General features: G+C 34.8%; 1 protein-coding gene across 20 annotated transcripts in view; it reads left to right on the top strand.

Moving 5' to 3' along the window:
* Cd36l1 (CD36 molecule like 1) overlaps positions 1-12,491 on the top strand; it is a 95,480-nt gene that overhangs the window by 45,000 nt on the left and 37,989 nt on the right. For 13 of the 20 annotated variants that reach the window (XM_087658562.1, XM_087658570.1, XM_087658560.1 and 10 more), the window contains one exon: positions 6,588-6,641. The exons of 6 other annotated variants lie outside the window; for them this stretch is intronic. The gene's annotated coding sequence lies outside the window, so the exon portion shown is untranslated. 20 annotated transcript variants of the gene reach the window in all.

Genomic DNA, 12,491 nt, shown 5'->3' on the forward strand with positions numbered 1-12,491 from the left:
TGGTCCCCTAATCATACTGTTAAAGATCTCGGGGGTTTGGTTTAAGAAGTAGCATTTCTTGAAAGACATAACTTGTTGACTTTTCCAAGAATAGATCTTCAAGAGCCAAACTGGAGAAATGAGGTTTTATTTCACTATAAGGCTGGACACATTGCTTTATGTATAAAGCCTGAGTGAGGCGGCTGTGTCACTCAGAGGCAGTGTTCATGCCAAGTGCTTCTTTGAATGTCAGGGCAGGAAGATCATACTTCTTCATTCAACAGCAACAGAAAGCATCAAAGGCATATTATTTTCCATGTTGTAAAGTTTGAATTAAGCTATTGTTAGGTAAGATACTTCTTAGAATATATCTCCCTTGGCTTTACAAGGAAGTCTAATTGAGTTTCCATCCATGCTTTGGGAACAGTGAGTGGTTCTTGCTTGTGGGTCTTGTATATGTATTTAACTCTTTTAGAAACTATATTCTGCTATTGGGGCTTTAAACATAAGAAACAAATATAAAATATTATTTATGCACTTTTGTTTTTATTTTTAGCACAGGCTGGTCAGTCTCACAAAGAATACTTCATACAAAATCATTAGGTCTAATGTTTAATCAAAAAAAATGGACATCTTTCTGTTTTAAAGCATTTATTATGTGATTCAGTTATATTACTGTTTGAATAGCATAACATTGTGATATTATTTTGAATCACAAAGCATATTATTTTGCTAAACCCAAGGGTCAAACCATTATTCTTTTTGCTAATGTTTTAATTTATTATTAACTTTGCTTTTAAGCTTCCCCCGCCCCCACCCAACACACTTCAGGAACTCTGTTACAGCCTGGCTTTGCTACAAAACACCTCAATATTAATATTTGTTTTTCCTCAATAAAAGGGAATGCTTTGACTTTTTGCCATGTAAGTTAAGACACTGAATAAACTCCTTTTCATGTTTTATTCATTACGTACTGGCTTAGCTGTTGGTTTAGCTGTTACTTAATGCTATGCCCTGCTATTTCAACTGATTGTACATTGACTCCTGGTTGTTTTACTTGATATTTTTTTCTTTTCTCCTCATGGTCTCCCTTGTACCATGTGAACAAATTTCCTCATTTGTTGAAATGAACTTTTCCTTGGCGTATATTTTCATAGTTTACACAATCCCTTTCCCTTCCCTCACCTTACACAGTTAAGTCGTGTTAGTAAATTTTTCACGTAAGAATTGGGTCTGCCAATACTTTTCACTGCTTCATGAGATTTGCATATTGACCCAGCCATGCCCACATGAGAATTCTCCCCAAATACAGAGGCAGTCTCTGTTCACTCTTTCTCATTCATGCACACGTTCTACTGTAGTTTTCATTAAGCATGTAAGTAAGGTTATTTTGTGTTCTTAATGCTTCTGTTACAAATTCCTTTGATTTGTTTAGGTCATGTGATGTTAGCCTACAAATTACCTTAATATTATACACTTTCTTCTTTGAGGGGATCCTTGTAATTTTCTTTTGAAAGCAATATTAGGAACATCATTTATGTTTTCAATATTTTATTGGAATTATACTATTGCATATTTATATCTGTATCTTAATGAGACAAACGCATTATAGCATGCATTCAATACTTCTAATAAACAGGCTAGACATTGAAAAGTCCAGATGTATGATCATATTCTATATAAGTATGCATGTAATACACACGTGTAAATTATGTCTGCATGGACAATCTTTATTATTCTCTGAACATTAAGTAATAAATGATTTCCTTAGTATTACTTTGTTAATTAATGTTTTGATTTAATTTATAGGACATTAGAATGCCATTTTTATCTTATCTGATTATTAATTATTACCTGTTCATTGTTTATCATGTACACACATAATTTTCTTCTTAATTATTTCTAAACATTAATTTGAAAAGAATACAAGAGAGAGACAGAGAGAGAGAGATATTAACTGAGTAGAGGAGGTGGGTACGGATCTGAAAGGGTTTGAGTGAGAGGGGTAAATATGACTAAAATACATTATATTAAATTCTCAGAAAATAAAAATATTTTTAAAAGAAAAAAGAGTATATTTAAGATTTCATATGTTATTTAATGTGTTGTTATTGTGTTTGTTTGGGGTGTGGGCATATGTGTACTGTCGCTCATGTGTGGAGATCGTAGGGTAGCCTTTGGCTGTCTTTTTCCAACTTCCATCATGACTCCCAAGGCTTAATCTCGGGGACTTTGGTTTGTATGGCAAATATTTTCTACCATGTGCTATCCAGGTGGGCCATTCATTATTGCTTCCCCCAGAAAAAGGACTTGATGTTTGTTTTCACAAACATACCCAAAGACCTTAGTGTTTTCTGAAATCTAATGAGAGTGCATGGTGGTCAACTGAAATAATCCAAAGTAGTCCAATGTCGAGAGGATGGTAAAGGCCCAGTCATGTGTCAATACTCTCAGCTTATGACTACTTTAATATTAAGAATTTTTGTTATATACGCAATATGCATTTATAGTCAAAGTTATACAAAGATGTTGCTTTCACTTGCTGAAGTGTCAAAGAAAACAAGTCAAGTATCTTAAGCAGGCATCAGTTATTGAGAATCACCAATAACCTCGAGTTTCAGGTAAACCTACATTTTAAAGGTTATAGCCACCATATGAGTTTTATTAAGCTTGAGAATGTAGACTGTGTGAGCTTTCACTTCCTCTGGTGAAAAACATCAGCGACACAGTGACTATGTCATGCTCTGGTTCAGATCCTGTTGTGAATGTATGGGGATTAAACATGAGCTCTCGTAATGCATCTGTCATCTTCCTCTTAAATATGTCCCAATATTTGTGTACTCAACTTATTGCACTTCCTCTTTTCACAAGAGTTGAACTACATAAATCAACTCTCTAAAATACTGCCATGAAAGATTTTTAAATAGTCATAGACACTGGGTAAAGGGTACTATTTTCATAATCCCAAAACAGGAGAGACATTGTAACTGGGTCAAAACCTCTAAAAGCAAATGACAGAACATTAATTAATGAAATACTGAATTCTATAGTTTAAAAAATATTTTAAAGGGGTAAAATTTTCATTTTCTTTACTGTTGTTTAAATTATTTGTTTAATTTACACCCAGATAGTAACTTCCCTTCCCTCCTATCCTTTCAGTCTCTCCCTCTCCCATCCCATCCTCCATCCACCTCTTTTCCCCTTTTCTTCCCGAAAAGGGGAATGCTACCGTGGGTATCAATCAGCTTTGGCATATCAAGCTGCAGTAGGACTATCTGATCTTATTCTGTTGAGCCTAGATAAAGCAGCCCAGTAGAGGGAAAGGAATCCTAACACAGGCAATGTAGTCACAGACAGCCCTTGCTGCCACTGTAGGAGTGCTATATGAAGACCCAGCAGCACAACTCGTGCATATGTGCCTAGGTCCATCTAAAAGGGTGACATTTTTAGTTGAATTTTTTTAAAATCTCAAATGTCAAAAGATTTTCTGCTTTCCTACTAATAAATAAGAGAAAAATATAAAGGACCTCTGAAGGAAAAAACTTGCAATATTATTAGAGTTAAGGTAAAAATGGGTAATAGGCTTCAGAAAATAGGTTAAAATTTATTTAAATAGTTACCATGAAGTCCAAAACAGAGCCTGACCAATGCACTTGTTAAAACTCAGAGCTCTGTATGAGTCAATGTAGACAGTGTTTGAAGGCTTCTTGCATATTGAAGAGTGCTTATGATCCTGCTCAGTACTGTGGGGAGTGATAGCTAAAAGAATGTAACTCCTTCCTCAAAGACAAACCATATCAGCAGTTAAATAAAGAGGACATAGACACTAATCAGTTGTATGACTTCTTCAACCATGATAAGTGACCTTTGGGAAAACAAAGCAAGGAAGAAACAAAGATTTATAGGCTCAGGAATGGGAGTGTCAGGAACGGAACCCTGACTGACTGTCGGGCAGCTTCAGGCATTGTCAAGTGCTGGACGCTACACAACTTAGTGTTTAATATCATTTTTAATTTTCATCGTTTTTTGATTAAAAGACGGAAAGTAAAAGGCACATTAAGTTTTATAGTCACAAACAAAAACAGACTATAAGTCATGGTTATATAACTCCTGTCACACACTAAATAGTCATACCTAATAAGAACAGGTTTCAAACCAACATCTGCTCACATTCTCATGGCAAGGAGGCTTCCAAAAGAACTGAACCTCAGTCGACTCATTGCCATTGATGGTTCTATTCTACCATTCATAGCATTTATTTATTGCTGGAATGGATATCTAGAGGGCTAGATGGACTTCACATGGAACACATTGGCTCAAAATACTGTTTCAAGCAATATTTAAGGATGAAAACTTAGGCCTGGTGAGAGATTTCCATCAGTAAGGCACTTGAACATCCCAGAATCCATGTGAAAAGACCAGGCCTGATGTTTCTAGTCCCAGAGCTGTGGAGTCGAGATAGACATATATCTGGAGCTTTATGGCCAGGTTTCCTCTCATAGTCACAGAGTCCCCGATGCCAATGAGAAACCTTGTCTCATAAAACAACAAAAAAAGAAGTAGATAGCATACATAGGAATAACACCTATGGTTATACTCTATCCTCCACATAATGTGTGTAAATGGACACATGTACCCATACTGATGCACATACATGATTACAAATATATGCATATACCTTCCGTCTCCATACACACACACATGAAACTAACCCAAGTCTTTACTCTTAAATGAACATAGCATGCACTGCATTAGTACTCAAATTGCAATTTCTTGAAAATTCATGCTGTGGATTTGATTCCACTGGGTGTCTTTTGAGTCTTAAATAGCAAGAGCTGTTGGCTATGAAGCTGAGCAAAATCTATCAGTGGCCTCTGCAAATGTAAATTTGGTGTTTGGACTTGCTCAATGGAATATGTGACATTTTACTCTCCAGAGAAAGTCATAAGATAGAGATGACATTAGAGTGTTAACTAATAATCACCCAAGTGAATGCAGTGTTCACGTACACATCCATTTTTATGACATATCTTTTCCTGTTAGTGCCCATATTTTCCACATTTTGTATTGCCTTTGCCAATATTGTTAAATATTCTCTTTAAGACTTACTTTATCTGCCCTTATGTTGAAAATCTATCTCTAGATGGTTGCCTTAATATTTATATGCATGAGAATTAAATCTGAGAAAAAAGCATTTATATTAAAAAGATTGAATTCCATAATAGGTATGTAGAAAATCTCAGTCAAAATATTTATTAAGATATTCTTTATTCTCCATTGTCTTGTCATGCAATGTAGATAAAATGTTCATAGTTTTAAAAGGATTGCCTATGGTTTCCTTTCCTATAAGTAACTCCTTCGATATGAAAAGGTCAGTAGTTTATAGTGAGGTTTAACAAGATGGTTTCGTCTTTTAATCCACTGAGATCCAAGTCAAAACCCCAATAAAACCAGAGTGGATTAATGACCTCTTGGTAATAGTTAAATGGATGTATTGGTGCCATTCACCTTGGAAGCCTCAGCAAAGCATAAGGCTAAGAAGGAGTTTCAGATGTTCTCTCTCTTTACTTTTCACCCCTCTAAGGGAGAGGAAGCTGGGCCAGCATCACACCCACATGTACAATGTAAGACCAAGGACTGGAGTAACTCTGAGCTTAGGAGCTAAATATATTCTTGCCTGGGACTCTCAGGTTGCTTCACTTCAGGAGCAACTTGGAGACGATATTCTAGTGAGTCTGCCAGCTTTTGGCCAGGATCACCTTATGAGGGTTTTGTCTGTCTGCTCCTGGTGTCTTTGTGAGAATATTCTTCATGTTGTAGGTTTAGAAGTTACTGCGGTACCTGAGATGCCAAGCTCAGTAGTAATTAGATTTGTATAGTCCTTGCTGCTTCGATTTGAATCAAAATATCTAGGCTAATTTTTTTTTTTAAATCATGTCACTGTCCTCCTGAAATTTCAGCTAAATTAACAACAAAAAAAATGACAAATAGATAAGAACTTCCACTTAGAACAATGGGGCCATTTCCTTTTGTAAAGTTTGTTTGTCATCCCTGTTGATTGACAGGGTTTCCAATTGTTTTCCAAATTATGAATCTGAGAGTCTTTGGGTTCATGCTCTGTAGTATAGGTGGGGGGCACTATTCTTTGCACTTTATGATCTGAGATTTGCAAGTTAATTGTGACAGATCAACGAGTTCCCTAATTTACTTCCCCCTTGCTGCAGCCCAGCATCTGGAATAATGATTACATTTGAAAACAAAGCATTGAAGGGGTGGCTCACTTAATCAGTTCCGTTGGTTCTCTGGCCTCTGACTTACTTGGATGGGAACATAGCCAAAATTAAAAAAAAAAAAAAAAAAAAAAGACTGCTGGGTATTTCAGATGTAGGTAATGGGTCTTCACCAGAAATAGACCCCTATGAGTTTAACTAGCAGTGTAGTGTGGGTTTTTTTTTTTTCTTTTCTCTTTTTCAATTCTGTTGGCAACAAACCACAAACTGGCCTCTGACACTGAATTTTTTTTAAAAGCTCATTTCAACTCTCCCACACATAAGTAGTGGGGAAGACAGGGTAGGGGTTTTCTATTGAGGACCTTTTCTTCTTCACAGCCGCCTTCTGAAATGTGTGGAGCAACTGGTGAATGGTTTCCTAGCTTTTCAAAGGTAAGTTGTGTGGGTTTTTCCCCCCTTTACATAAAAAAATATTAGTTTTTCTACTCTTACAGTGATAGGAAATGATAATATTTTAAAACGCTTCTTATGAAAAATGTTAAAATGAAAAAGTAAATCCATTGCTTTTGTACACACTCTAGGCTTTATTTGAATTGTTATATTCGCTTTTTACAGATCTTCCTACATTTTTGCTGGATAGTATTAAAATTGTGTTTAGTGACCAGTGATATTTTAATTTATGAGTTTTGATATCATGTGTATTTTCCAACATTCATTTGTTAATATTTAAAGTGATTTATAGGCCAGTTGAGTTTTATTCAAATTTCTCTATTTAAACATGATTTTATATTAAAATATGATTAAGAACATTTTTAATGAGTATTGAAACAGTGAGATTAGTATACAAATGATTTGTAAATCTTATGGCAACACTGTCTTTAATGAAATTTATTAACACATTTGCTGCTGTTCTGTGTCAATAGCTTGTTGAAATGTCCATGGACAATTTTGGGTGAACTTGATTTTTCTCTACACAGTTAGAAGTGAGGAGGGTATTACATATACATTTACCAAAGACTTTTCTTTAATGAACAAAGATATTTTATTACCCAAAAGAAGTTGATTATTTCAAAAGATGACTATAAGTTTAATTAGTGTAAATCGATATGCACCTTAAATGTAAAAATAAAAGTAAATGAATGCCTTTGAAAATTAAAAAAAAAAATTGTTTCAAATATTAGTTAGTTCCGTAAATCATAATTTTAGATTTAAAATTAGATAACACATTTTAGAAAAAATAATAATCTAATTATAAGTAACTATAAATGGCATAAATTATTTTGAATAAATTTGAAAAGTTTTTGAACATAGAAGGATCCCAGGACTTTCCAGTTCTTTCATAGGTAATTTTAAGCTGTCACTTTCTTTTGAAAAATCTAAGAAAACCTTATAGGACATATTGCTTTGTCAATAAGTAAAAATGAAATTCTCCAAAAAATTTTACTAGTTGATTTTCCAAGAGTCTTTTAGAGTATATAAATGAACAATATTTTAAAAAAATAAACTTTTCTACCAAAATCATTTTTGAACCAGAACAATAAACCAGATTCAGATTAACAGGTAACAGTCTGCGGAAAACATTAGAGTTAACAGTGGATGGGGGCATTTGTACAGAGTGTACCCACAACTTTGGAATTCATTTTGAAAGTCACAGTTGATGCTCTTACCTTTAGTGAAACTTATGATTATTTTTTCTAAATTTGACATTTTTGACTTTTTTTTTTTTGCCTATTTTGCTTTTGATTTTCGGAAGGAACCAATTATTTTACTGCTTTGTGATTTAATCCAAGACTTTATAGTTAGTTTACTAGAAATTTCAAGTTCATGATCTGATGGAGTGGCTCTCTCACCACTGAACAAAAATTTAATATTACACATGCAATGTGTACAAATCAGATATTATTGAAACTTGAAAATTTTTATGTAATTTTTATATAACCACATTTACTACAGTTTTCCAAATTACATTATTGGGCAACATGAAATTAGTCATTACTACATTAAAGTTGCTTAAAATAATATTGCATAATGCTTCAAACTCATTGTGTGCAAAATTTAACTTATAGTGTTTGATTTCATTGCACACTTGTAATCTTTCTTAATCTATGTCATACTCAGAGAAAATAGAATAAAAAATAATTTGCAAAAAATTCACAACGGAATACATATTTCCTAACTTCAGATTTTAAACCCTGAAAACCTTGCAGTAATATTCTAACTAGAATTTAGAGCAAAGAAAGAAATACTAATGCTACCTAGGTTCAAATAAATATTTGTACAAATGGCTCACATATATAGTTTCACTTAATTTCTAAGGTTGAATCAGACAGAATCCAATTAATTCCTAGCTGTATTCATTGTTAACAATTTGGGGACACAGTTTACAGAAGTTATAAAAATTGATTCTCAAGCTTAGGGAAGCAGATGATACTTCTTGGATCTTCCATTGGATGTTCTTGGAGTTCGTTGCTCACTAATGAAATTTTCCTGCTGTTCCGTTTAAGTCAATTTGTCAAAAGGAATCAGTTCAAACCTACAGTAATTCCAAGTTAAGCCTCTAAAAGATAGACTTAGCTTTGAAGGATTTGGGCCATTATATGTGTAATACAATCTATTAATTACATAAGGTTATCCCCAAGACAAGTTTTTATTGTAATTCAATAAGTTTAATTAAGTGAAATGATTTATTGACACTACAAATACCTGTTTATTGATTTATTTATTATTTGCTGTAAATGTCACCCACATATAATCTATTAGGATGCAAATGGACATGTGAGTAAGACAGGATTCTGATGACTTGAATTGGATGAGAATTTGGAGGTCACCTTATCAAGATACTTACAAGTTTTCTGCAGAGCCCTTGAATCCTGAAGTGATATTTGAAAGCTGCTGTGAGGCACAGCTGAAAGCAAGATCATAATTCTTACCTTCTATGTTTTAGCCCTTCTCTAAACTGACTCATACGGGCTATTAAACCAAGGAGTTCTATGTCCACACATAATTTTATAAACATTGGCCTTAGGCCTTTTGTTCTAGTACGATCAAGTACTATCAGATAACTGAACACCTTCCCATAGAGAAGTTTTAATCCAGCAACATGGCTGCTTTAGCAAGAGATCATATGCAAATTCCTCCTATATCTGTGTGATCTGGCTGCAATTACAGACACATCTTTAATCCCAGGAGACAAGCAGCTCTCTTGGGTTCAAGGAGTTCAAGACCAGCCAGGGATAGGGCAAGTTTAACATTAAAAAAAAAAAAAAGCTTAGGTCCAGGCACTTAGGTAAATGCCTTCAATCCCAGCACTCAGGAGACAGAGGCTTGCAGAAACTCTGGGTTCTGAAAGTCAATCAGTTCCATTGTATCAATGAGTTGAGAGGCCCTGCAGTAGAAAGTTCTTGGCAGTTCAGTTCATGGAATTCAGAGTCACTTTTACTGGGATAGTTTTAAAGAAAAAAGTTGTAGGTGAAGAGAGAAGGAGCCAAAGAATGATAAAGGGAAGATGAGAACAGATTGCCAGAGTTAGTTTGAGGCTAAGCAGAGAAATTCAGCTACAAGCTGAGAGAAGCCATTTTGAATCAGTCAGTCTTGAAAAGAGTTTTGGCCTGGAAAGCTGAGTTAAACCAGCCAGCCAGAATTCAGAAAGAGCTAGAAAGGGTAAACTTATTCAATTAGGCCTCTGAGATGACAATTACATCTGGCAAATAAAAATTACATTTACACCTTACTATGAATCTATTCTTAAATGTATATATTGTCTTTATAGAATCATGGCTTTGTAAATACCAATAGACAGGGTGGAGAGTAAATGTGTGAAAAGGACATAATCAATTTATTTTGAAAAAGTCCTGTACTCACATTTAACGTAAATTCAATTTATTCACTAAGTTACCCCTAGTTGTATTTCCACATTAGGTTATCATGGGTAAGTGCTGCTCTTTTCTCGGGTAAGGAAGATAGTGTATGAAAAGATAACAATTTCAACAGAGTTCTATGGCCTGTTTTCCAATGCTAAGAAGTGGGAGGAGCTTTATATGTAGAATAAAAATTTTTAGCTGTTGGGTGATGGAGGAAAAGATAGAACCCATGCCCCAGTCTGACTCTGAGACATTTTCATATTCGATGTTCACGTGTCAGCAAACGTTACCTGTGGGCCATGCCTTTTCTAGGTGGAGTTTCTGAGGGAACACAGTTTGAAACACACGTGGGAATAATTAGAGATTCCTCCGGGGAATTTCCTCTGCTGTTCGGCCTACTTAGCTGGGAGGCTGCTTATAGTTCATCCTACCTCAGGCTTTGACCAATCTATTGGGTTCTACTAAGTTTCCCATGTAAAGGAAGGAGACTGTGCTTCAAAGTTCACAATAGGAGTACTTCTGCCAACCGGGAAAATAATAATAATAATAATAACAACAATAATAATAATAATAATAATAATAATAGTAATACAACTTACCATATAGAAGTCACTATGAAGTTCTGAAAAACGAATCTATATGTATTTTATGCACTGAATAAGAGATAGCAGCTGACAGATTTGTAGCTGGTGACATTTTAAAATATGCCATCTGAGTCCCTCTCCTCTTTTAGATTAGTTCAAACAGTTCTCTTGTACTGATTACTCTTTGATTTCTAAATTTCAATACTTTAAGCAGGAAAGTTTGATTGCAAATAATATCTTCACTATAGAATATTAGCAAAATTAATGTAACGTTAGAAAATAGACAATGTAAAATATGAGCAGCTGTGCTATTGAGAAAATGTAAACTTCTCAGATCCAAATTGTGTGATCTTTAATAGCTAAATTGACAGACAGGAGTTAAAAAGACTGTACATTTCTCTGAAGATAAGTTTGGATGGACAAGCTGCTGACTAGAATGAGCTAACCTGAGCATCTATGTCCTCAGGGTAATGAAACACCTTCAGATTTAGTCATGTATGAAAAACCAGCCAAGATCACACTAAAAATCCCTCCTTCCTCATAATTTTAAGGGACTAAATAAATGATAATCAGTGGAACCTAGTAAAAAAGGATCTTTCCTATTTTAGGGGACACCCAAACACTTTCCATGACATGATGGAATGATCGTGACTCAGTCATTAAAAACATGAGCCAATGGACAAGCTAACTTCCTCCATCCTGTCAAATATCAGCACATTGTTGAAAGAATGTTAGATAAATGCTTATATCAAGGTTTAACATCATACTCTAACTAAATATATTTCTTGATACTCTTGTTTTCTAAGAAGTCTGACTCAATATCAGTAGGATATGTACAATTGAAGCAGACACAACTCAAACCATACCCTCCTCTATCTGCTAATTGCTATTCTCATGTACATGTTTCATGATTGATTTCTTGGCAATGGAGAACAGGCTCTGTTTCTTGGGTGCTCCAGTAGATGCTGTTTAAACTTTGCATTTCTTGTCTAAACTCTTTGCTGACATACATAGGAATATTCAATAAGAAAAAAATGTAGAAATGGCATACTCACAATTCACAGGTGCATATCAAGTTCAGAAGAGATATTATTCTAATTTTAAGGTCACTTTATGCTCTTCTTGTCAGAATTGTAAATCACCTTACTGAATAATTTCTAGCATTTATTAAAATCTCTGTGTGTGTGTGTGTGTGTGTGTGTGTGTGTGAGCGTGTGTAAAACTTTCAGGGTTTAATTCTCTATTTTTGCCTTGTAAATGTCAATCAACATATCAAACTTGGCAGCAATTGGGCTTATGCACTGTGCCATCTCCCAGCCCCAAATAAAAAATTTTAATGATGTTCATATCAACATTAAACAACTTCCCAAATGAAATGACTCAGTATGTGCCTTGACTTAGATCTAATTAATTTGTATCTACCAAACTTCTAGAACACACAGGATTTCCTGTCCCAGTTCTAAGATCATGGACCCCACTTTCCTAAAGAGGTTCTCTTCAACTTCTCTAAGAAGTGTTAGGCAGATATGAAGTATGTCGGGGACAAATGTCTCTGGGTGTGAAGGCCTTGCTGTGCATTCCCAGTTTGATCTCGCAGGCAACAACTTAGAAAATGACCAAAAAAAGGGGGGGTGAATACCATTTCTGCTACTCACATATTAAGTTGCCACTTTCACTTTAGATCCGATTTTGAAACATTAGTAAAGTCAAGATAGGGAGTGACTGAGTAGTTCTTTATGGCCTCTAAGAAGGGTGCAGAAAGGTCAGGTTTATTTAATCTCCAACCTTTTATTTGTGCTGGCTGCTGGATCCTTCTGCTTTGATTTCTGCCTCATAGG

This window comes from Rattus norvegicus, chromosome 4, assembly GCF_021556685.1.
Source record: "Rattus norvegicus strain SHRSP/BbbUtx chromosome 4, alternate assembly SHRSP_T2T, whole genome shotgun sequence".
Classification (NCBI taxonomy): domain Eukaryota; kingdom Metazoa; phylum Chordata; class Mammalia; order Rodentia; family Muridae; genus Rattus; species Rattus norvegicus.